The sequence below is a fragment of the Fukomys damarensis genome, unplaced genomic scaffold (assembly GCF_012274545.1).
Source record: "Fukomys damarensis isolate Sample0158 unplaced genomic scaffold, DMR_v1.0_HiC HiC_scaffold_1, whole genome shotgun sequence".
In the NCBI taxonomy this organism is placed as follows: Eukaryota; Metazoa; Chordata; class Mammalia; order Rodentia; family Bathyergidae; genus Fukomys; species Fukomys damarensis.
Genome location: NW_022900913.1, coordinates 52,822,281 through 52,849,530, shown reverse-complemented (window position 1 = coordinate 52,849,530; position 27,250 = coordinate 52,822,281). Strand labels below are relative to the sequence as shown.

Sequence of the window (27,250 nt, the reverse complement as noted above, 5' to 3'; positions counted from 1 at the left end):
TTCCCTCCTCTCCTCTCCTCTCCTCTCTCTCGCTGTCTGGCTCCCCCCACTCTGTGTCTCTGTCTGTCTCTCTCTGTCTCTTTCTCTTTCCCCTCTCCTTCCCCTCCCTCTCCCTCCTTCCCTCTCTTTGTTTCCTGGCAGCCATGGGTTGAGCACCTTTCCCCCTTCCATGACCCTCTTCCATCCTGTTTTTGCCTTGGAGACAGCAGTTCAGGGACAGAAACTGTAAGCTAAAATAAAACTTTCCTACTTTAAGATATGGGCCTCAGGTATTTTGTCCCTGCAATAAGAAAGTAAAGTGGCTAAGACAAGTCATGTCCTCACTCATCTACAATGGTGCTTCAGCCTCTGGAACCTAATGTTTTGGGTTTCAGTATTCACTATGCCTCTTGCTGGTTATATGGTCTTGAAAAAGCTAAGTACTGTTCAGTTTCATCCTCTATGAAAGAGGGCTAATTGTGTCTTGATGAATTGGTGTATGGGGAACTATATTGTTTGTATTGTTAGGGTTAAATACATTTAGCTCTTACTGTTTTTTGACAGTAATTTGATTTTAGCTACAAATATGATGAATTAAAATCCATTCATTTGTGTGTGCTTTCATTGCTAGTCTGTCAGTATATGCATTTTCATATGTGGCAAACAAACAGAATTGCCATCATGTAGGAGGTCTTCATTCTTAGAAAGAGATGAAAGAAATAGAGGAGGACAGATTAATCATAAGATAGGGAAGAAAATATATATGACAGAAAATATATATGACAGGTCTATTAAGGTCAATGGACAAAGAGTCTAGGGCTCATGATACTTTTAGAAGCTCATGAAAATGAGCTTTCTTCTTTTAAAAATTAGAAGAAAAATTAACTTTTAGGTAGAAGAAAGGGTCTTCATATGTAACAATAAATTTGGCTTTAGGCAATGTTTATAAATATGACATAATTTTTAATACTATGGAGGAGGGGATCAATAAGGCAACAGTACTTGGACCCAAGGAAGTCAAAATGCAGCCCAGACTGTAGGGGCCTCCACTGTACTTGCTCAGGTACTCTTCTATGTTCCTAGCTACACAAGGAGCTCTCTGAGCGGAGAAATTGCTTATTTGAAATTGTACACACCAACCACTGTATGGTGCCTGGCGCATTATAGGCACCAAATAAATATTTGATGAGCGAAGAAAATGATTAGCACTTTGGGATATATGTAATGAACCCCAGACAGAGAGTTTCTGTTAAGTCTCCAAGCAAGTCAACATCTGTGACGTTTGGAAATACATTAAAGAATGGATGAAAAGGTCACTGAGTGGGACAAAAGAAGTGAATACTCCATTTTCTCTGGATTTGTCTCAAAATAAGATTTTTAAAAAATCAGCTCCATTTAGGACCCAGCTGCTGACTTGGAGGCTTTTCCAAGGCAGAAACTACAAAGACATAGATTGATGAATGTGACAACATAAACAGTTTATATATTTATATATATTAAAGCTAAAAACAAAGTTAAAAGGCAGCACCTGCTCTGGGCTCTGAAGGGAGGTGTAGCCACTTGGTGGAGGGAGGTGGAGGTGGTGGTGGTAGCGGAAGAGGTATGGTGGCTGATAGTAACTCAAGGTTAGAAACCTAATGTTCCCTCAAGGCTCGGGAGCCCTTCACTGGATTCATAATGACCTCCTTTCATGAAGTCTTTCTGTAGACTTCCAATTTTGTCTCATGTCATCTTTCAAAATGCGGCCAAGAGTTATCTTCCTAATACACACCTGGAATGTCATTATACTTTAAGTTTGTATATCCATCCACATGCAAAAGATTGGGTTGGTATATTCAAGGTTGGATGGAGTACCGCTCGTGATTATTATACATTTTTATGGCCTCCTATGCCTGCACACTATGTAGAAGGATCAACAGTCAATTGTGTATTAGCATTTCAAGGATTTTACCTTCCAAATGATGACAGAGAATTTTATCAGTTCTGTAACATTACAAACAATGGTGAATTTCATTGGAACAAGTGCACCTTTCCAATTTTGAGCTTCTTCTCCAGTTGAAGAGTTGATTGGTATGGAAGTGAGGGAAGTTCTGACATGTTGGCGGTGACCACAAAAGCTGGTCTTCTTGAGTTTCTTCCAAGGAAGGCCTGGAATGGAGTTTTCCAATGGTGCAAGTCCTGTTTGTTCTGCAGTCTGTTTTTCTACTTCAGATTCCCAATATGAGCTTCAAAATCCCCAATGTACCTTTCGATGCAATGACCAAGTGTTGTAAAGGAAATTGTGTCATCCTGTGTAAGACCAAGAGTGGTGTGAAAACAATCCACAGCATTCTCAAAGTTGCCCTCCAGACTTCGGATACATCCTCAGCAGAATAGGTAGATGTATGATACCAATGCCTGCCAGCGGTAATCCAGTGCCTCAGCATATTTTTTAAGTGTTCTGCAAACATGCCTCAACTTGTTCAGCAAAGATCTCCATTTGTCAACTGTTACCTCATTTCCATTTGCTTTAATTTGTTCCAAAGCATCAAGAAACCATCTTTCTGCCGTTTTTCATTCTCCATTCTAAAAGGCAACCACGACTACCTCATGGATGACAAAAGGGTCTTCCGGTGCAACGCTCAGAGCTACACCAAAGAATCTGTCAGCCAGTTTTGAGTCTTGGTCAAACCATATTTGAATCTAATATGTAGCATTGGCAGATGACGCCCTTTCATTAGCTGTGCTGCTGTGAAGTATGCAGCCATGGCCTGGTCATGCTCGCTCTCAACAACAAATGAATGCCCATAGGCTATCCACGTGGGCCCCTAGGTCTTCTCTAGTGTTGTAGCTTTGCTGAGATATCTTCTGGCATGTTCATTTTTATGACCATGAGATAATAACATCCCACTGCAAACCAAGACATAGGATTACTAGGATATAAATCCACCAGTTTATGAGAAAGAGAGAAAAGCTCCTTTGCTTTATTCAGCTCCACAAGCGTTCCTATTGTGTGCAGGTAAACAATTTGCATGGAAAGGATCTTTTTTTTCCATTGCTACAGATGTAATCTTGTAGCACATCTTAAAAATCACAGTTAAAATAACGTCTTTCAGCTAAAGATACTACCACATCCAGATTCTTTTGCAAGCCATCTACAGACTCGGGGATGACAGTTTCACTAGGCTTATACTTTTTTAATTTGTTCTCAAACAAAACATAGTAGTTCCTGTTCTTCAGTACAGAGCTTGCTAAGAGATAGTGAGTGACTCAAGAAGTTATTTATCTTCTTGTGCTGTCAACGTGTGGTGTGATGTTAAAAGATCAAATGCTTCAGAACAGTAGACATCAGGCTGGGGGTTTAGCTCAGTGGTGCTGCCATCTGCCTTGCAAACACAAGGTCCTGAGTTCAGTCCTTGCTACCAAAAACCAAACCAAACCAAACAAAACAAAAACCAGTAGATATCAAGCTTCAGAACTCCTTTATAACTGTAGGTAGCTAGTTTTCTAGAAAATCATAGATTTTCCCTTGTAGAAGACAAATAGAACTCTTTATTGCGGATTGTGACATTTCCCAGTTACTGGAAGAGTCTTTCAAGCTGCTTTCATCCTTCAGGTATTTTTCAAATAGTCTTTTGTTGATTGGTTCCTCCCTATCAAGAATACCAAGAGCCTGCTGATACTCCTTTGCGGCATAAGGACATCTGGCTGCAAGGTAACAACACGCTTTCTACAATTTGTCCAATTTCGTGACCGAAGTGCATGGGCTGCTCTGTGATACTGTGCTGTCAGATAAGGACACTGAGCCAACCAGTAAACATCCTGGGGCTCCTCGTGAGCGGGCGGAGCTACTTTGTCTGCCCGAAAGCGCTTTGATGCTGTTGTTGGTCCAGGTACTGTCGCTTGAGCTTCTGAAGCTGCTCCAGGTTCCTGGCGGGGCAGGAGGGGAGCAACCCAGGCCCAGCACTCAGTCGCCTATCATCTCCGGATGCTCACCCGACGGCGCATGCCACATGGTACTTCCCACAATTACATAGTAATCAACAAAATGTTTTTTAAAAGCAGTCTTCTATGAAAAAGCAAAATTTCATAACAAATTAAAGAATAATGTTAGTTAATACACCGTGTACGATAATTTTAAAAGAATGTCCGAGGGCTAGGGATTCAGCGCAGTAGTTCTGCTGTCTGCCTCACAAGCTCAAGGACCTGAGTTCGATCCCTGGTACAAAAAAAAAAAGAATGGCCAAAATGTTAAGAATACAAGTCACAGACAAAAAAGACCCTTACAAAAAAAAGAAACAAATGGATAATACCACAAAACTTTCTTTTTCAGTGAGCCAAGAGGATCCAGCAGTATAAAAGAAACATATATTAGCATATATATGTATATGTATATATACGTATATATATATATATGAGAAATATATATTAGCATATATATTGACATATTTTTGAAACCACAGAATATATAACTTGGGAGATTATTAGAACCCCCTACTTCCTAATTCTCTACTTTTTAAAATGCTTTCTTTAACATTTAATAGAAACTATGTACAATAAATTTTTTACTGTATTTTACATAAGATAGCCACTCCAGAAATTTACATAGGTTAGAAGGAAGATAGAAGGTTGAGGGGAGCCCAGACCTGTGGGATATTTTATCAGAGCTCTAAAGTCAGAGTTCAGTTGAGGGAAAGAGTTCAAACTGCCAGATTAAGTGGATGTTACAGAAAACTAAAATGCAGGCCTTTGAGTAGATAACTAGATGTTGGGATCACATAGCTCCCATCTACCCATCTAGGTAGAATCTTGCCTGTGACATAGGAAATACTATTCCAAAGATGTCTTTCCCATTAGGCAAACCCTCTAACCTTCATTCAATCCAGGACATAGGGGTGACCTCTTCTCCTTGCTCAGAATAGGAAGAAACCTGTAACTTTTGGACATTACTGACCCAATCTCCCTGGTTTTAGTCCTTATTTCCACTTTCAGTTTCTTACATCAGAGAAACAACATGGCACTCAAATATGTATGTCTGGTTTATTTCAATTAAGAGTGTGGTCTCAAGGTCCATCCACCTAGCTATAAATGTCTGCAGCTCATTCTTCTTTATGGCACAGCAATATTAATATTCCACTGTGGAAAAAACCCACATCGTCTTTATCCACTCCTTGGTTGATGGGCATTTGGGCTGTTCCCAAGGTTTAGCATTTATAAACTGCTGCTATAAACATGGGTATGCATACATCACTGTAGTATGATGCTTTTAATTCTTTCAGGTAGGTACCAAGAAGAGGAATAGCTGAGCCAAATGGAATCTCTAGTTTTAATTGTTCGAGAAATTTCCCCACTGATTTCCACAGTGGTTGCTCCAGTCTACATTCCCACCAACAGTGAAAAAGGGTTTCTTTTTCCCCACAGCCCTGCCAGCATTTGTTATTGATTGATTTCTTGATAGCCATTCATTCTGGAGTGAGATGGAATCTCAGTGTTTTTTTAATTTGCATCTCTCTAATGACCAGTGATGTAGAACATTCTTTCATATATTTATTTGCTGCTTCTACTTCTTTGTGTGATTTTGATTTCAGATGCCCATTTTGGGGGGTTGGGTCTTCAAATGTGGGGAGTCTGCTATTTTTGAGTTCTTCATATATTCTAGATAATAGTCCTTTAACTGATGAATAGCTAGTAAAAAAAAAAAATTCCCATTCTGTCAGTTGTCTCTTCACTCTGTTGGTGGTTTCTCTTGCTATGCAAGATCTTTTTAATGAAATGAGGTCCCAGTTGTTGATTCTTTGTAGTATTTTCTGTCTGCCTGGGTTTTGTTGATGAAATCTTTGGCTACTCCTATGTCCTCAAGTGTTCTGCTTATTCTCTTTTCCAGCAGATTTAGCATTTCGATTAAAACTTTTGATCCTTTTACCTTAGCCTCCTAAATACCTGGGATTATAGGCATGCATTACCACACCCAGCTATACAAAATAATTTTTAGTTTTCATTGCTATGATGATAACAGTGATTGATATGAGACTGTCCTTGTCAGGAGATGCTTACTCTGAAGTACTTGTGGGTGAAGCAATATCAATGGTGAATTGAGGTACAGGTATATAGATGTTCTTTGTAAAACTTTTACTATTTTGTGTTTTTGGAATATATACAGGCACAAATTCCCCATTTTGAATGCTATCATTATGTATTCTGAAATGTACCAATAAATGTTGTTTCAAATAAAGAGAAATATTTTTAAAACATTTGTTAAAAAGTTAAAGGCGCAGGTCTATCTGGAAAACATATTTGAAAATGCATGCTAGATAAAGAACCAAAATTCCTATTTTAGCAAGAGTTCTTATTAGCCACAAAAGATTACTCCACCCCAAAAGATAAGCAACCAAAAAGAAAAAGAGATATAAACAATGGTAAAAAGAATTACAGAACAGCCTCAAGAATAATCACGGTAGCTTAAATTAAAATAAGGAAATTTTATCCATTAGGTCAAAGTATTTTTAGCAAGAGTTCTTATTAGCCACAAAAGATTACTCCACCCCAAAAGATAAGCAACCAAAAAGAAAAAGAGATATAAACAATGGTAAAAAGAATTACAGAACAGCCTCAAGAATAATCATGGTAGCTTAAATTAAAATAAGGAAATTTTATCCATTAGGTCAAAGTGTTAAGAGACCAAGAATATCCTTGGTAAAATTAGTACCATAAGATTAGGTTCACTCCAAATTCTGACATTACTATAAAATCATAGGGAAGCCATTTAAGCTTTATAAGTATCAATTTTCTCCTCTCTAAACTGAGGATCATAAGGGTCTCACATGCAGAGTTAGTTTGAAGATTAGATGAGCTAATGAATTTTAATTAACTTTGTAAATTTGAAGGTACACACACACACACACACATGGATGCATGCATGACTCTTGCATCTTATTAGCCAAAGGCACCTGGGCCATGACTCAAAAAGCGAGAGGGGATAGGACGTATATAGACTTGCTTCCTTGATGACATCTTTAAGAGACTGCACTAAGGCATTGCGCCTTTGTTGGACTATATACTAGAGGTGGCACTGGGAAGGATCGAGCAGCAAGAATACTGTTACAAGAATAGCAGAAACTGAAAATCGGCAGAAGTGGATGGCAGCAGCCATGACAAGTAGTGGTGAAGGAAATTACTTGCAATGGCAAACACTCTTCCATGAAGTACCTGCTGACAGTGGTTCCTGGAATGGGACTATGTCTAAGGAGAGAAACCACTAGGAATGACTTCAGCAAGCCAGGAGTACAGTAATTATACTCAAGCAGTCTCAGGTCAGACAGCTACAGATCAAAGATTGGCCTAGGGAGATTCCAGGGAAGGTGGGAACCACTGGCCTTTTGTGCAGTGTTCAAGACATATGAACTTCAGGAATGGTGTCCCTGAGTACAAATCCTGACCCCATCAATTGTCTCATCTTCAGGAAGACACTTTATCTCTCTATGTCTTCATTTCTCATTTGGTTAAATAGACAAAAATCACACCTAATTCCTATGGTTATTGTGAGAATTATATAAATTAGTATGCATAAGGCATTTAAAGATTCCTTAAAGCATAATAAATGCCTAGTTTATGTTGCGTTATTAATATTACTGCTGTTGCCCTGGTTATTAGTAATATTGCTACCACCACTATCATGACTACTACTACTGTCTCTCTTAAAAAGAAAGTAACAGTTTCTTACTAGAAATCTGGCATCACTGGAGGTTTAAAAATTCTGGTTAGCATCTTCCACATAAGTCTTAGAGCTTAACGCTGTTTGCAAGGGAAAGAATGTCTACTGAAAGGGAATTTCAAGCATAACAGTACATTATGACCCCTTGCTACCTAGAGAAGTATTTATTGAATATTTGGCTCCATCTTTTCCATGAAAATAAGGGATGTAAAAGTCTCTAGCTTACACATTCATTCTAATTTACAGTCCAGTTAAGTGGCAGCTCCCTCTCACCCCAGAGACTCTGTCCTGTTTGTAGCCAGAAAGCTATACCCAAATAAGTACCCCCAGTGGGAAGGCTGTTGCTGTGTTCTGGCAGGACGGAAGTGAAATAAAACTTATTGCTCATTTATTAAAAAGTAAATTCAAGGGCTTTCAACATGGCTGAATAGAGGAGGAGCCATGTTAGAGCTATTCAGAGAAAATCAACTGAAAACAAAGGTAAATGGAAGAAAGGGAGGACATACATCCTGATGCCAAAATTAATCTGAAATAGACTTGTAGAGCAAACAAAACATAGGCACAGGACTTCATGAAGCAGTGTACCAGCCCACAGGACTTCCTGTGGTGCTGCCACCAGTGTGCAGCATGTGGAACATGAATTGCCACTCTGGGATGTTTCCAAACAAACTGCAAAAGTGTGGCAAACTCAACCCACACAGGACAGAAGTGGGATATAAGGCCCTTCACCTCTCTTACCTTCTTGCAAACAGAGCAACAAATTCTGCAGGCTCGTACAGGGGTAAGTGGCCAGGAGGCTGCTCCCTCCCCGGCTGTCTGCTAGAGGTGTCATTGTTGTTGTTGTTGTTGTCAAGCACATTAAGTGGCCAGGAGGCTGCTCCCTCCCCGGCTGTCTGCTAGAGGTGTCATTGTTGTTGTTGTTGTCAAGCACAATAATGGCTAACTGAAACCTCTAGTGAAAACAAGGTTAGGGACCAGACCAGATAGTAAGTGGAAGAATACACCCCTCCTAACCTGTGACCAGTGGTCTGACAGAAGGATATGGCTCACAGAAGTGGTATTCAAGCAGCCTTGGGCTACCCATGGGAAGACAGCACTCCTTTGACCTGCAATAAACCATGTGAAGAGACAACACAGTAGAAAAGAAGAGACTGTGCAAGGTCCAGGAAGGCCAACTGTACACAGGACAGGGAGCAGACTCAGGCTGTCTCTGACTAAGGGTACCACTGTAACTGGGAGAGCCACACAGCCAAGGGACATGCAAAAGCTGCTGGCAGAAGGCTGGCCCAAGCCCCCACATCTAGAGGCCAAGACTAACGCCATACATAGCATTACTCCTGCTACAGACTTGGCAGCACAGATTTGGGCTCTGACTCAAACACTACCACAGAACTGTGGGCACCAGTGGAATTTTATTGGTCTTTCTTTCTTTCTTTTGTTGGTTCCATTTTCATATATCAGTTTTTTGTTTAGATTTTTATTTTTATTGCTTATTTTGTTTTTTTGTTGTTGTTGTTGTCTCTATTTTCTCAACTGTCTTTCTTGATTTTTGACATTTTCATGTGAGAGAACATTGTCTCTAGTCTTTCTGGTTTGCTTCAATATCCGTTGCTTTCTCCTTCATTCTTTCTCTCTTGTCCTCTTATCCTGTTTCCCAAAGCTTAAATGATCACCCTTTGTCCTTGCTTCTACTATAGTCCTTCTTCATTTCTCTATCCTCCTAGATTCCCCCCACAATAGGGTAAAGTCACTCTACTAAGGGAAACTCAATACATAGAAGTTGCTGGATTATGTTGGATTTTGTTATATAACTGCAGATCTTATTTCTATGAGTAAAGGTACCAAATTAATAGATACCACAGTTTGTCAGTTTTTAGGAGGTGTGTGATGCTGTTGTTAGTGCTAATTGTACTACTTTAATCAGGATGCCATACCTGTTGCAATCAGTTATTCTTCATTGTATGTCAGCACAGAGATTGTCTGGGGTTATGACCATCACAATAATCCAGTACCAAAGGACTGGGTGTTGAGCCAAATAGAAACTCCTCATCTTTAATAAATTGGGAAGATTGTCTTGGGACACACACAAATACCAAGAGCCAGATACACCTAGAAGACATCACTAAGGAACAGACATTTCCTAGGGAAGCCTCAATACTAGTGATAAAGCTCCCTACCGTAAGAAATTTACAAGCATGAAAACAAAAGACAAATTAAAATTAAAAATAGAAAACAAAAGATGCAAAAGCAAAATGCAGCCACAGATATCCAGCCCACCCAAATCCTGAGGACAAGATAAAGGAAAGCAGAAGCTACTCACCTGAATTTTCTGAAATGACAGCAAAAGTTTAACAAAAAATGCATGAGGCTGTAGAGAAAAATGGATCAAAAATAGTTTCTCAAGTAAAAAAGATGATCAAAATGAAGGACTTACTCAGTGAATATACAGTAGACACAGATTTTTAAAAATAGAGGAGCTTAGGAGAACAATGGAAACCATGAATGCCCAACATATGAAAGAAGTGGAACCCATTAAACAGATTCAAATATATCCAGGAGATTAAAAACTCCATTGAAAGTTTACACAATCATCTGAACCAAGGTGAATATCAAATCTAGAAGACAGGATTGCAGTTAGTGGACACAAAAAGAAAGATTTTTTTAAAATATCAAGGGACCAAGAAAAATCAATCCAGCTGCAAGATGATGCAAAGAAAAACAACATAAGAATGATTGGAGACAATAAGAAAGCAAGGGACAACGCAAATGCCATTTAAAACAAAAACAAAACGAAACACCTGTTCACAGAAGTAATGGTAGAAAACTTCTCAAACATGGAAAATGAACAAATATGACATACAAATAAGTGAGGCATATAAAACTCCAACTAGATATGACTAAAATAAATCTATCCCAAGGCATATAATAGTCAAGATTCCCGAAACTCAGCACAAGAACAGAATATTAAAAGCTGTTAGAGAAAAGAAATAAATCACCTATAAAGGAAAGCCCATCAGAATCACATCACAAGACTTCTCAACACAAACCCATAAGGCAAGGAGGGCTTAGAATGAAGTATTTCAAGTCCTGAAAGAAAATAACCTTTACACCAGATTGATGTATCCTGAAAAACTCAATGGAGAAATAAGATAATTCCATGACAAGAAATTCATGACCACCAAAACAGCTCTACAAAATGCTCTGAAGGATATTTTAGAAAGAGATAATGAAGACTACAATTCCAAAAACACCAATAGGAAGAAGTTACCAGGCAAGGAAAGCAATTAAACAGAGTAGACAGTCAGGGAACCAACAACAAGAAAACAATATGACAAGGATAAGCCAATAAATATCTATTATAACCATTGAGGTAAATGGCATCAATTTATCAATAAAAAATTCAGACCAGGGCTGGGGATTTAGCTCAGTGGTTATGCTGCTTACCTCACAAGTGCAAAGTCCTGAGTTCGATCCCCAGTTTAAAAAAAATCAAACTGGCAGAATGGATCAAGAAACAAGATTCAGGGCTGGGGATTTAGCTCAGTGGTTCTGCCACCTGCCTCACAAGTGCAAGGTCCCAAGTTCAATCCCTGGTACAAAAACAAAACAAAACAAAACAAAACAAAACAAAAAAACAATCAAGAAACAAGATCCAAAACTTTTCCTCATATAGGAAGAATATTTAACTAAAAAAGAAATTCAAGACCCCAGAAAAGAGCAGGGGTACCTATTCTATCTACAGACAAAATGAACTTCAAGCCAAAACTGGTCAAAAGAGACAAAAAAGTCATTACATACTTGTAAAGAGAAAACTCAAAGAGAAAGAGATAGCAATCATAAATATACATGCAACAAATACTGTTGAACCAAACTATATAAAACAAATATTAATGGACATGAAAAATCAAATAAACACTAATACAATTATAATGGAAGAAGTCAATACCCCACTGTCACAAATAAATCAACTAGACAAAAAAAAATCAACAAAGAAACATCAGAACTAAACTAAACCTGTGAATAAATGGACTTAGTAGATGTCTAGAGTGTTTCACCCCACAACCTCAAAATACACATTCTTCTCAGTGCCTTGGAACATTCTACAAAATAGACTACATACTAGCTCATAGAACATGCTTAAGTAAATGTAAATGAATTGAAATTATCCCATGTGTATTAGCAGACCATAGTGCCATGAAATTGGAAATAAATGGCAAAAGAAACCACCAAAACTCCACAAACACTTGGAAATTAAATGACACCCATCACAACAACTAATTGGTCACACATAAAATTAAAAAAGAAATTAGACAGTTTCTACAATTAAATGATAATGTAAAATAAAGTTTTTATAAATAGGGAAGGGAGAAAGGGTGAAGGGGGTAAGGTATGGGGGAAAATGAAAACCAAGATCTGTCATGTAAAGGTACAAGTTCCCAATGATGAAGGTAACTGTACTGTATACCTAAGATGTACCAATAAACTCAATGGGGAAAAAAATGGTGCTGGAAAAACTGACTTTCCACATGCCAAAGACTAAAACTAAACCCATGTCTCACATCATGCACTAAACTAAAATAAAACTGATCAAAGATCTAAATTTTAAAACAGAAACACTAAATCTGCTGGAAGAAAGAATGGGTGATACTAGAGGTCCCATTTGACCCAGCTATTCCTGTTCTGAGTATCTTCCCAAAAGAATTACAAGCATCGTCACAGCAACATATGAACACCCATGTTTGCAGTGGCACAGTGTGTAATAGCTAAATCTTAGAAACAGCCCAAGTGCCCATCAACTGACGAATGAAATGTGTGTGTGTTTGTGTGTGTGTGTGTGGTTTGCAGTGGCACAGTGTGTAATAGCTAAATCTTAGAAACAGCCCAAGTGCCCATCAACTGATGAATGAAACGTGTGTGTGTTTGTGTGTGTGTGTGTGTGTTTTATACAATGTTGTGCTACTCAGCCATAAAGAAGGCTAAACTTAAGACAGTTATACCTATCACCTACCCTTCCCATTTAGAGTTAGGGGAAAGGTAATAAGGGAAAGGAAAAAAATAGGAGAAAATGAAAAAATGGAAATAAAATGTTTGTAAATGGGGAGGGGAGGAGGGGGTGAAAGGAGGGCAGGGACAGGGGAAAAACTGAGAACCAAGTCCTGTCATGTAAAGGTACAAGATCCCAATAATGAATGTAACTGTACTGTATACCTAAAATGTACCAATAAACTCAATGAGAAAAAAAAGACAGCTATATCTAAATGGATACACTTAGAGACTGTACTCTGAAGGAAAATAAATCAGACACACATGTGTAAATTTTTCATTGTAAATATTCTTGGTGTGAGAAACTGAAAGTTTTAAAAAATGAAAATGTATGATAGATAATATGAAATAGAAAAAGTTCAAATGGGAAGGGGCACTGGGGAGAGAGGGGGTCAAAAGGAAGAAAGGGAAAAGAAAAAAAAGAGAAAATAAAAATAAAAATAGAAACAAATGTTTTGTAAATAAGGAGAGGAAAAGGGCTGGAGGGAGTGGAAGAAACTGGGAAAAAATACAAATTAACATATATTGTGTACAGGTGTAAATTCCGTATGATGGATGTGATCATTATGTATATCTCAATTGTACTAATAAGCTTAATTAAAAATAAAAATTAAGTTCAAATATCTTCACCATGAATATTCCTAGAGAAGACCCCATGATATTTTTAGACCTTTCAAAATGGAGGGATTTGATTTTAAATGAATGGGAAGAAACCAAACTTTCCTCACCAAATTACTCTACCCTTTCTTTCTAGGTCAAAGTGTATTTCATCCCCTGATAGAATGCTGTAATCAAAATTGTCTTCCTATGTAATTTGGAAATAAATGATATGATAAACTTGGGGGAAGGGTGTGAGGGTAGATAATAGAGGATGTGAGTTTAATCGGTCAAAAGACATTATACACATCCAAATCAAACTCCCCCCAAAGATGTAAAACTGTTGGTGAGAGGCTATAGCAAGGGGGTGATGCAGAAGAATGATTAAAGCATGTTGTATAATGCACTAATAAAGAAAAAGAAAAAATACAACATTCAAATGGATGTGGCCAGTGTGTATAAAGTAAGCTTGCAGAATGTGACCTCTGATCCCTCTCTCCTCCCTGAACTGGTGTTGTGAACCTATCAGAAATGCCATTCAGAAAACTTCCCTGCATAAGATGGCTCTCTTTAAGGCAGAAATTTACAACAACAATGGATTACTCACATCATGGGAGAGACGAGGGTTTTGTTCTGACTCTTGGTGTGGACGGTGAAGATTTGAGAGGAGTCCTGATCTGCCCTACCATTGGCTATGTGTAGTACCATCATATCTACTCTAGAGATGAGATGACCAAGGCTTCAGGAAGTTGAGACTTGTCCAAGATCACTTATCTCTTCTCTGCCCTCTCCCCCACAGAGAACAAGAGCCACAGCCCTCAACGGTATAGAATATACCCCAAATTCTCCTTCAGCCATAAACTGTAAGACAGGCAGCAAGAGAAAAAGAGTGAAAAGAAACAAAATGCCTGGGCATTCGAAATGGACAAAACCTAGATGCAGCACAGGCAGGACTTCAGAAGACGCTGTCCCACCTTTGTAATCAGAGATGTGCTGAAGGCGGACGTAGGGTCCTGAGAAGGAATGGTACCTGACTTCCCTGAGGAATACTTGACTTTCCTCCCCTGTTTAAACTCCACCTCATCTGAGCCAAAGTAGCACTGTTACTTCTGAGGCTTCTTGGGGGATGCTGGAAACATGCTTCCCTGTTTCCCTGTAGAACCTAAGGAGCATCTATGGTATGATATGTGGCTATAAGTATCACTGTGAGAACCTGTTTGCTCACCGCTGCTCCTGCTAGCTATGTTCAACAGCTGTTGCAAGAAATCAATGGCATGTATCTGTGAAGCTGCAGCATCATGCTTAGCACATGGTTCTTTCCTAACAAATGTTAATTCTCTACTTCTTTTTTGAGAAATAGAAGTGGGAGAAACACTGGCACCATATTCTCTGAATGCCTTATCCTCTTTCTTCTCTGCTTTAAACTTGAAGTAGAGGGCCTAGGCTTAATAATTTTTACCTGTGGTTGTAATTTATTCCTTTCTTTTGAAAATCTCAAATTTTGAGGTAGGACAGCCATCAACAACATAGAATTCGACTCTCCAGGATTTTGAGCCTTTGCAACCTCATGATAAGACAGTTTCACTTAATGAGTGGTCTCATATACTCAGCGTTGTACACTTAGAAGAAATGGAAAACTATTACTATAGGAACCAGGAATAGCGATGTGACCAAACCCGAAGTAAAGATAGCAGGTAGCTTATTCAAAAAGCTCTCTAGAACAGGAATAAAATTTGACATCATGACTGTGTCCACAGCTCTGGGGGCTGCAGTCAGAGATCCCCTATTGATGGTGGCAATGTACACCACATCATGGGAGGCCCGTCTCACTCTACGGTGAGGGTTTGAACATACCTGACCATCGATGTTTTAAGTGAAATGAACCAAGTCAGCCGACCCTCAAGAGAGTGAAATAAGAAAACTGCATTTTTATTATCAAATAGAAGGGAGAAACAGTGCTGGATTAGTTAAAACCCTGCTAACCACAGAGGAAGTGCAGATAGGCCAAACCTACAAAACCTTGGCTCAACCAGGAAGCTCAGAAGCATAAGCGGTTTTGATGATAGAGGAAGGAAAAAAAAAAAAAAAAAGAGTTCCCCATGGAGAAAAGCTCTTCAGAACATGTTATTTGTATTAGTTGGGTTTCTTAGCTGGAAACAAAAAACTTTGGCTGAATTTTACTCAAAAATAGTAATAATTCTTTAAAAATATATTTAACAGCTTCATAAATGCCTGGAAGATGAAGAGCCAGGAACTGAAAAGGCCAGGACCAGAGCCAAAACCATACCACTGGAATTTTCTGGGAGAAAATGGTATATTAGCTTGAACTGCCATAATACAGTGCTGCAGACTGGGTGGTTGAAACCACCTAGATTTCTGGCCTCATTGTTCTGAAAGCTAGAAGTCCAACATCATGGTGCCAGAGGCTCTGTTCCTAGGATCTCTTTAGCTTCAAGATGGTCAGTCATGTTCCTGTGACATTCTCCCTATATCTCTTCACACTATCTACCCTCTATGAAGATCTCTGCATCCCAATTTCCCTTCTTTTTAAAGGACACGAGGCACATGAGTTGGACATTGGACACATATCCTAATAACCTTACTCTATTGAATAAGTTGATTTCCACTGCAATAACCATAATTCCAAACATGTCCCATCCTGAACTACTTAAGGTTAGGTATTCAGCATATGTATTTGGGGAGAAGGAAACAAAATTCAACCCATAACACATAGCCCCATTGGAGAGTAGCAAGAGTACATTATTTCCAACTTGTGCTGTTCCCAATGCTACTTTGGACGTGGGGAGAACAGTCACGACAGCCCCATTGGGAGCGTCTGATTGTCTTGGCTCAGTCACACTCACAAACCACCCCCGTCAATGAGGAGAAGCAAAACTAAAACCTGGCTTGTTGTGCTTCTAGAGTAAGAGGCAGACTCTGCCTTTTACCAAGACTCATGATGTAGGAACATCCTACATGGGCAGAAGGTTCCATAGCTGAATCTTTAAAAACCTGGCAAGAAGCCACATCAATAATTTTTATAGGGTGGTGTATGATAATTTGATGCATGAATACAATGTTTAATGACATATTGGTACTTTTAAAGCCAACCAGTATCTTCAAGTAAGCTGATGAATGTATGGAGAGAGACCCTCAGTAGCATTTAATAGAGATTCAGAGCCAATCCAATTGAAGAAGGAGTTCCAATGATTAATGGCGAAATGCATTAGCTGCAGACCAACCCTATCAATTCCTATTGAGAGAGATGGCAGAATATAGAAACTTTCATATCAAAATGATTCTCACCTTTCCATCTCTAGTAGAAGTAAAGCAAACACCCATGTCCATACCACTGACCTCTCTGACTTTGCCACCATAACACCCATGGTGACACAGAAGGGCCTGAGAAGGGAGAGCAAAAACTCCTTCCCATCAGGAGAGAATCCGTGCTAGGCCAACCATGCTGCTAACCGTTGGGTGGAATCACCGAGTATCACAGAGACTCATCTAGGAAGAATAGTGGCAGTCCCTGCATTTTGCCCATGGGAAGACATAGGAGTTGACAGGAGTGAGTACCTGATGAATAGCTAATGCCAAGGCACAGTCCTTGACACCTCTCATTATCCTACATTTTGCAGTGCTCTCTGCCTGATTGCAGGTTCATGAATTGCCGACCCAGATACTTCTAGAAACTGGAGATGCAAAGTTGAAAAGACTTGGTCTTTGCCCTCAAGAGATCCTGGTGTAATGGAGAACACTAGACATGCTCATAAAAAACTTTAAAGCAATATTTTGGAGCCTACATCAATATATGAAATTGTGTATACTTTCATGTGTCTACTTATTCATTCCTTGTTCCTCAGCACTAAAATATAATTCACTGCTCTATATACAGCACCCCCATACCTAGCGTCTTGGGAATGTCAGGAACTCAATAAATATTTATGAATAACTTCTGTAATAGACATATATTACAGAGTGCTCAAGTCTGCTGAAGGAGACCAGGGAAGGCTTCCTAGGGAAGGAATTGTATCATCATTATTCAACCCCACTGTGCTGGGTTGACTGTATTTTGGGTCATGGGTTCTGGGTCATATTTCCCTATGTTCATGCCCTTTGGCAGTGACCTTGGCCATGTGAGTTCTTTTGACTGTGGGATAACAGCAAACTTATACAAGTGGAAACTCAAAATATGCCTTTGGGTTTCTGATGTCTCTGTTGCAACTCTGCCACCACCAAAAACACAAGCCCAGACAGGCCTGCTGGGAGGCAGGAGATCATATGGAACAGAGATGAGTCACCTCAGGGAAGCCAGCCCAGGCCAACCAGCCCCAGCTGAGTGGTCAGCTGATTGCTGACATGGATGAACTCGGTTCAAGTCAGCAGAACATCCCAGCTGACCCACAGAGGAATGAGAAGCATTGAATGTCGATTTCCAGCCACTGAGTTTTGGGAAGGTTTGTTACACAGTATTATTGTGGCCATATTATTGTGCTACACCTATTGTATTATTCAACAATAACCCATGAAACAGTTCTTACTGACATTTCATATGTAAGAAAACTGAGGCTCAGAACCAAATGAGGAGAAAAAAATCAAATTTCACTTGAATATCCCAAGCCTTTATACTTCAAATCAACGACTGAAATTTTAAGACTGACTTATGTTTAGAAATACGTCTGTGGCTGGGGATTTAGCTCAGCAGCACCGTGCCTGCCTCGCAAGTGTGAGGTCCTGAGTTTGATCCTGGTATGAAAGAAAAGAAAAGGAAAGGAAAGGAAAGGAAAGGAAAGGAAAGGAAAGGAAAGGAAAGGAAAGGAAAGGAAAGGAAAGGAAAGGAAAGGAAAGGAAAGGAAAGGAAAGGAATATGACTGATATAACACTGGAGTCCATGAGTTAATTATGTAAAAGGAGTGAGAGTTGGACATTGTGGCGCATGCTATTTCAACAACAACAACAAAAAAAAAGTAAAATGACTGGGAAACAGAGAAAGGAAGAGAAGGTGAAAAAGGGGATTATGTGAATGTGTTTGATTCCATAGCCAATGTTTGCTCCATGAATTCTGAATGATGTCTATATAGACCATAGAGTAACTTAAGGAAAGGAAATGCAAACAAGAAAGGATAGAGAGTAACTTGTGAAATCAACCATCCTACTTTTGGCTGCATGGTCAGGGGAGGGCTCTCTAGGGAGGCAGCATTAAATCTGAGATTGAATAAGGAGGAAGAATATAGATTGGAGACAAGAATGTTCCAAGGGAAGAGAACAGCTGTGGCAAAGGGTCGAAGGCTAAACCAAGTTTAACAAATTCCAGGGCTACAAGAGGGTAAGGTGTCTTACGTGAGTGTTGTGGGGGAGGGGCAGATCTTCTTCTCAGTGACTCCGGACATGCGCTTTAAGAAGGTGATGCTAAGGAAGGGACTCTGAGAGAATGAACTGTGGGCCAGCAGATGTACAAGAAAGAACATCAGGTTAAGAGGTCGCCACAGTGCTCCATGGCAGAGGTGATGCTGCTGGACTGCAGTGATGGCCCTAAATGTGGTACCAAGTGAATTTCTCTGGAAAGTAGAGTTGGCAAGGTCTGGCAATAGATTGGATATGTGGGAATGGATCAAGAATGACTCAAGTTTTGGCCTTAAACCATGAGGTAGATAAATAGTGGCACTGTTTACTGAAACAAGGACAACCTCAGGAAGAGGAAGATTTTTATCTACAGTGGGGGAGTAAAGGAAAAGGATAGAAAACATTAGGGGATAAAAGGTTAAAAATACAGAGCAGAGTCAGGGTAACCTCCTTCAGAGATCTCCACTCATCTGGGCCCCAGGCTCTGTCCCTTGTCTAATGGTTTTGTGTATGAATGATCCAGGAAGGTTTAACTGCTATGGAATAAAAACAAACAATTAAAAAATTAAAATAGCACTACGTCAGTGGAGAGGAAAAGCATGTTTGTAAATAGCAATAGCTAAATGCGGAGTGTGCAAAGTATGTTTCCCTCCCTACGTCTAAGCACTGCACACATGTGAAGCCAGCACTAATTGGTGAGAAGCTGTTGGTAACTGCCCACACCTCATCTCTGGGGCATAATGGAAAAAAGATCTTTGGGTCAGTTTTCTAATATACAGTATACTTTTTTTTTCTTTTTCATTACTGAGGATACCGCAGATTGAACCCAGGGCCTTTGCACTGAGCTACATTCCCAGTCCTTTAAAAAAAAAATTATTTTGAGACCAAGTCTTGCTAAGTTGCCTAGGCTGGGCTTGAACTTGTAATTCTCCTGCCTAAGCTTCCCAGAGTGCTGAGATTAAAGGTGTGTGTATCAGGCCCAGAAAAAGCTAACACTTTCTTTTTTTTTTTATTAAGTTTATTGGTACACTTCAGGTATACAATATAACTTAAATTCATCATTGGGATCTTGTACCTTTACATGATGTACCTTGGTTCTTATTTTTTCCCCATTCCCCCTACCCTTCCTTCAAACTCTCCATCCCTCCCTATTTACAAAGACTTTGTTTCCATTTTTTTCCTTTTCTCATATATTTTCCTCTCCCCCACCCCTTCCACTGCCCTTACCCCATTTAGACCTTTTCTTTCTATTTCACATTATCAATTGTACATTTTGATCCTTAATTACACTTTTAGTTTCTCACACCAGAGAAACTAGTCAATATTTACACGTGTGTCCTATTTGTCTCATTTAAGTTGAGTATGGCCTCAACTGCATCCATTTAGCTATCAATGTCTCTAATTTCTTGTTCTTTATGGCTGAGTAGTATTCCATTTTGCTTTTTTTAATCTTTATCCAGTCTCCAATTGATAGACAAATTGGCTGTTTCCAAGCCTTAGCTATTACAAACTGTGCCACTATAAACATGCGTGCACATTTATCATTGTGGTATGATTCTTTTAAGTCTTTTGGGAAGAAACACAGCAGAGGTTTGTCTGAGAAATGACTGTTCATTTCATATGCCCATTTCTGAATTGGATCTTTATATTTGGGGGGTCTGGTTTTTTTGAGTTCTTTATATATTCTAGATAGTAGGCCTTTGTCTGAGTAACAGTTGATAAAATTTTTTCCACATTGTAGGTTGTCTCTTAGCTCTGTTGGTGGCTTTGCTAGCAATGCAGAAGCTTTTTAATAAGATGAGATGCCAGTTGTTGATTCTTTGTGCTAGTTCCCATGCTACTGAGTATTTGTTCATAAAGTCTATTCCTATGCCAACATCTCCAAGAGTTCTACTTATCTTCCAGCAAGTTTAGTGATTCTGTTTTAATATTTAGATCTTTAATCCACTTTGATTTTAGTGTAGTGCATGGTGAAAGATAGGGATCTAGTTTTAATCCTTGGCAGGTTGAAATCCCGTTTTTCCATGTAGCTAACACTTTCATAGCACTTCAGATAATTGCTGACCATAGATCAGTAAGATAAGCAGGAAAGGTAGCATTATTCTCAATTTAAAAATGAGAAATACAAAGCCTTGGCAAGATCACTTAGTGAGTAAGTGGTGGAGCTGAACTAAAACCAGGCCTTGCACGGCCGGCCCCAGCCTTCACTTCCTCCCAAACCTGACTGCTGCTTATGGCCAGCCCTCTATATTTTCCACACTGTTTTCCTGCCTCCTGGGGATCTTCTAGATCCCCTTCTAGGTGTTTTCAGTACCTTCTTGTCTCCCTCCCTCCTTGCCCAACAAAGATTCCATGGCTCCTCCTTCCAATCATTTTCCTGGAAACTCACTGAAAACCGGTGAGAACATTTTATAACAATGCGGTCAATAGATAGTATTTGGTAGCTGCGTGGCATCCTCCAGCAGTTCCCATTTTCATTTCACTAATTAGCTATGCAATTGAGCTTTGGGGCCCTGTGGGGGTGTTGGCCAGAGGTACATATGAGACGGATATGTAGAGGTAAGGGACTTTTGGAGTTACATACCCAAAACCTCCTGGAATGCATGGTCAGAGAGTAAAAGAGTGTACAGGGCTACAAGTCACAGTAGGATCAAAATTCATTGCCTTAAATAAATAAATACTCTGGCCTCCCCATACCATAATTTATCATTTAGATTGGTCCCAAGGTCAGTCACTGAACAGACCACTCAACCTTACCCTGTCCTTCCCTTTTCCCCTACATGAGTTCCTACCTGCACCCTTCATTTTTCTTTTATCCTTGCTTCCTGGTTCAATCAATAAAAAGCCAGTTTGGGCTGTCCTTGTCAGATTCTCTCATGTTGAGGGGACCCAGTTAATGGCAGCTCCTCTGGGACCTCTTGGAGTTTGGATTGGACACTGACTCCAAGTAATCCTTTGTTTCATGCTTTGTGCTATGCCATGGTCATAAAATGCAACAGGGCCCAGGGCTCTTTGCTCAACCTAAAGAACCAGCTACCCATCTCTTCAAAGCCCAGGCTGCTGGGTTTTCCTGGAAGAAGTCACCAGATGGTCAGGTTAGGCCAACTCAGCCTTCTCTGGACCACAGGCACTGCTCAGAAATTCCATTCTACCTTGAATTTGTTTTTCTGGTTTCAAGCCTCTCTACTCCACTCAGACCCCCAGATTCCTTGCACATTTTAAGGAGTTAATGCAACTTCTTGCTTCAAAGACATAACAGAAGCCATTATATGGGAATGACTGTATAGGAATTTCTGGTCATGAGATCCACACACTTTCCTGCATTGGCATTTCTCTATTGTCCTCCCAATTACAGTGAAGTAGTTGGTCCTTCTCTATTCTAGGTCTCTTCACCCACCTGTGCTATTGATCCCATTTTCTTTGCTTTAGCTCAGGTATTTCCAGTTTCCTTTTCAATAAGTTCAAGTTTCCCTATCAAAAAATAAATAAATAAGTAAATAAATCAACAACAAGTAATCTTTCTTAGACCCCTCCCTACTGCTCTAGCCAGTGGTTTGTCTTTCTCCACCCTTTCATAGCAGACTCCTAATCTTTGCTATGTTTTCAATTTTTATTTGCTATTCCCGACCTGGCTTTCTTCCTCTTTGCTCCACCTAAACTAGTCCCACTGACTGAGATTTCCAACGATTGCCATGTTGCCATCTTGCCATCTTCATTGGATACTTTTTCTTCACCTACCGTTATCTCCCAGAGGCCAGGAATATAGTTACCTGTTTCATTCAAGAGTTTGACTCAATGGCTCTGTTCCCACTAGGTTTCCTTCTTATTCACTGACCAGGCCTTTTGCACTCTATTCTGTAACCTTCTCCTCTTCCTCTACTCGGCTATTAAATTTCCTCTTCTCATCTGATGCACTCCTCAGATGATCTCATCCACATCCTGGATACTGGTAACTCTCAAATCTTGAACTACTGCCAAGAACTTTCTCCCGAGCCTCCGACCCATGTATCCATCCATCTGCTTAGCGGACGTCCCCAGGTAAAATTTTAATGGGCCTCAAAAAGAGCATGTGCAAACCTGACTTGGGATCTTTCCTTTCGACATTCTACGCTGCCTCCAGTGAATAACTCTCCATCTGCCCAGTCCCGTCCAGAGTCACCTACGATATGTTTTGTCATTCTTCCCTCCTAGCATCCATTCACCACAGTAATGGTAACGGCTTCTCAAGTTTCCTTCTCATTCCAAGTGTATTTGTTTCAGTTGGAATTGTTTCTAATCTCAAGCTTCAGAGGTAAATGTGCTAGCCATGAGGCTCCTTCTAGGACATTACTTCAAAACACTGCAAATTTATTTCTGCTAGAATTGCTCCCTTATGAGGATGCAAACATGGTACCACCAGGAGATATTTTGTCACCATGAGGAGAGAGCTTTCCCAAAAGGGTGAAGTCCACATAGCAGATCAAGAATAGGAAAAAGAGTTATGGCTAAAGCCATGTCTCAACTCCTGGGCCCAGCCATATCTGAAGTATCTCACCTACCCCCATGACTTTCCCAGCACCTGAGTTAATAAGTTTCCATTTAGGTTTAGGCCAGTTTGAAGTAGGTTGCGATCATTGGTATAGTAACAATCCTAATACAGATCTCATCTCAGCACCTCTTCCTTCAGTTCTCAACCCTCCTCATCTAGTCCGTCCCAAGTCTTTTGGGTTCCACTTCCCGATCAGCTAAATATCTCTAAAATCACTCCTTTTCCACCCAGGCTAGCCATCAGTTGAAGTCAAGAGATCAAGCCTTTGCTGGACAAACACAGGGCCTCTCCAAATGGCTCTTTGATTTCACTACTATCCTTTCAGTGTCCTCTTTACACAGCAATCAGCATGGTCTTAGCAAAACACAAACCTGATCCCCTCCCCTCCCCTCCCCTCCCCTCTCCTCTCCTCTCCTCTCCTCTCTTCTCTGTGAGGCTCTTCATTGCTCTCCTTTGTCCATAAAATCAAGTTCAAAATTGTTCACATGTCCGGTGGGCTCTGAATGAGCTGGCCTTCACTTCCAGCTTTATCTCATTACCTATTCTCCCTCTTTACCTCACCCATCCTAGAAAAAATTTCCTATACCTCAGCACGTTACCAAATGCCATTTGCACTGCTCAGAACAGCTTTCTTCTCCTCTTAGCTTACTGACTCTGATTTAAAAGTCATTCTCCTTTCAGTGGCCTGCCTTGCAAGCTCAAGGACTGGAGTTCAATCCCCAGTACCAAAAAAATAAAAAATAAAAATAAATAAAGTCATTCTCCTGCCAGACCAAGCCCCTTTCTCCCCTGAATCTCCACTCATGTCTGGACACTTTGTATTTCACACTTTGCCTCCCTAGTGTTTCTCTGTCATTTAAGTATTTCATGATACTGATTAACTTCAGTTCTAACTCTTCTACTAGGATACATGCGCCATGAAGCCAGGGACCTTACCTCTTCTTTGTCAGTGTTATCTCAGGGTTTTGATTGATCTCTTTTGTTTTGGGATGGAGGGACAGGTAGAAGGGAAATTGAAAGAAAAATAGAGATGCTTTCCAGGCTTCTGAGCAGGTTTACAGGTTTCATTTTAGACAGAAACTTCACATTTAAGCAGCTGACCATCTGTTGTATCATTAAGGCAGTATGTCTCATAGATGAAGATGAAAGTTGAGCAATTTTTAAAGAAAAAAATTGATTTACATAAAGAATAAAATCTGAAAGAAGTCCCCTGCTCCACCTCCAAAAATCCCACCAAAACTTAGCCTTCCCTATTTTTCCAACAGAAAGTTTTATTTAAAAAAAAATAAAGGGAAGGAGGAAATTGTGTTCATGAAAGAGTTTTAAGGGATGCAAGGCAGGCCCTACACTGGGTTTAGTTTGGATAAACTAACTGTGAATGACACGTTGGAGGAGAAGTAGGGAGAATTTGAACTTAGACTGAGAAAAGATGTAACAGAGATGAGATAAGATGAAAATTTATTGGCAGGATAGAGATCATTTGAAAAGCAGGTTACAAAAGCATGCACAATGTGATCTCATTTTGGTAAAAATGTGTACCTGTATATTTATAGATGCACAGAAGATGCTTTAAGGATATACACAAAGGTGTTAACAGTGGTAATCTATGTGGGTAGAAATACACTGCTATTATTTTAAAATTGTTTCTTATCTGAATTAATAACTTTCCACAAAGCACCCATTCTGCTCTCATAATAAAAACTGAAACATGGATTAACTTTTTAGAACTTTAAAGTGTGTTTAAACAGACTCAAGTTTATCCTGGAAGCTGACCAAGACATGTTCTTTTGCGTCCTTCGCCTTTGAAATAGTGTGTCCTAACTTCTGAGTCAGTCCCAGCATGAAGGATTAAACATTTTTAGCAGTCCTTGAACTGAAAGTAAATCAATCAGATATCGAGCACACACACATTTTCCCCTGGCAATGTCAGGTAGGGACCTCCCCATCAGTAACTGGGAAGGTTGCAGAAAAGCAACCTTACAAGGAGGTACTCACTTAATTATTAGGCAACACTGAAGCAACCATTTCCCACCTAATAGAAAAATCCACAGCTCATCAACTCTTAAAGAGTAGGAAGCACACACAAAAAAATTAGAACATGCTGAATTCCAATGCTATCTGAGGAGAGGAAGGAGACTGTTTTGACAACAACTCTGAGAGACCGGTAAGGTCTCTACTGAAATGCTACTGAGCTGAATATCAAGAGAGTTCTGTTCAAGCCCGTCTTCTCCCAAAGGAATCGACAAAGTTCACACCCAAGGTGGTCCTCATGTTCTTTATCTGTAAAATCAGATCTAAATTAAATCTAAAAGTTTACTTGCTTCATTACTATGGTTCACTACGTAACAAAATATCATATCAGACCTTAAGTTAAATATCCTGAGAGAATCCTGCAAGTGTCCCTTCATGGGTTCTCACACTACAGAGGAAATGGCCTGTAGAGGGCACTAGTCAGTTAACAACATTTCCCCATCAGTCTGACACAGGAGGGGAAGGGCGCTTGACCACTGCACTGCCAACCCCTCTTTCTTTAAGGGAGGAGGCAGTTGAGGCCTAGAGAGGTCAGGTGAGTTTCTCAGGAGCACAGAGCTGGCAACCAACACAGCTGCGACAGAGCAGAGAATTCTGAAAAAAAAAAGGCCAAATAATCTAATATCATTTAATGGCTTATTTATGAATCAAGTACCCTGAAAACAATATCATCACCATCCAAAAAAGGAGAGGTCCCAGAATACCTACTCTTCAAGACACTTTTAGTAGGTATTAAGCTCCAGTGTCACTCCCAACCAATAGTGTTATGCAGCAAAATTCTGTGGGCCCGTTAATTTTTTGTACCAGAGATTGAACTAAGGACCTTCCGCTTGTGAGGCAGGCAATAGCACCACTGAGCTAAATCCCCAGCCCCCATTAATTTTTTTAAAAATAATTGCTCTGTCTAAACATTTCCTTACCAAATTTACATAGCCTTCAAATTGTATTGAGGTCAGGATGATGTGTTGAAAGTTGTTTTTGTTTTTTCTCCCAAGCCCATCATTAACAGTTAAGTATCAATCCATGGATTGGGTCCACTTCATTATTTGTTAAGATTAGTCAAACAACTGGACTGGCAGTGTGATTTGTTGTTCTGACTATTTCAGTCAGCTTACAGTCAGATCAGACTGATCCTTTCTCAAAATTGTCTGTCTGTTGCCAACGTACAAAACAGTTAGTTCATTTGTTCAAATACTGCACATGGGTCCAGGCTCTGTACAACCATGTCTAGATATATTTGATGTGTTATCTTTATGTTTTCCTGTTCATGGTTGTTCTGAGAAATAGACTAGCTGGTAGAACTAGCTATAGTAGAGGATTCATCAACTTTGGAGCCCAGTAGACAGCCTGAAATCTTAAATCCTGCCCATATATCGAATGGGTTTTCTAGGCAAATTACTTGGACTTTCTGAGTATCAGATTTCCTATCATGGTATTTACCTTACAGAATGAAGATTAATTGGGAATATTTCTATGAAGTATCTAGGACAGTGCCTGGCATGGTATGACTGAATCTTCCATTTAAAACATACAGCCTATTTTTAGAATTAGAGTAAGCAGAATCTCACAGTGTAATGGTTCAAGATCATGGCTACCAAAACAAAATACTGTCTTTAAAACATCCCATGGGAAATAGATTGGATGAACATTCTAGTAGATGAGCTTTAGGAACCTAGTTTTTCACTTTGGTCAAGCTAGTGACATGGTGCTGTTATAGCTTCTCTATTCCTCACAAATGGTGGCATTAGCTAACTCCAGCCCAAGTTGCCCTAGACATTTTAGTGGTACTCCAAGAGCATGCTCTGTTATGAACATGGATGGAGAAATTTACAAGAGTGGACTGTTTCTGCCAGGCGTGGTGGTACACACCTATAATCCCAGCACTCAGGAGGCTGAGGCAGGAGAATCACTGTGAGTCTGAGACCAGCCTGGGCTGGTCTAGTGAGTTCCAGGGCAGTCTCAACTACATAGTGAGAGTCTGTCTCAAAAAACAAAATAACAACAACAAAAAAACAAAACAAAGCAAAAAAAAAAAAAAA

At 39.8% G+C, this 27,250-nt stretch overlaps 1 pseudogene; it reads right to left on the bottom strand.

The window, feature by feature from the left end:
* Positions 1 to 1,970: 1,970 nt before the first annotated feature.
* The window catches only part of LOC104871452, a 70,990-nt pseudogene continuing 45,710 nt past the window's right edge, over positions 1,971 to 27,250 (bottom strand).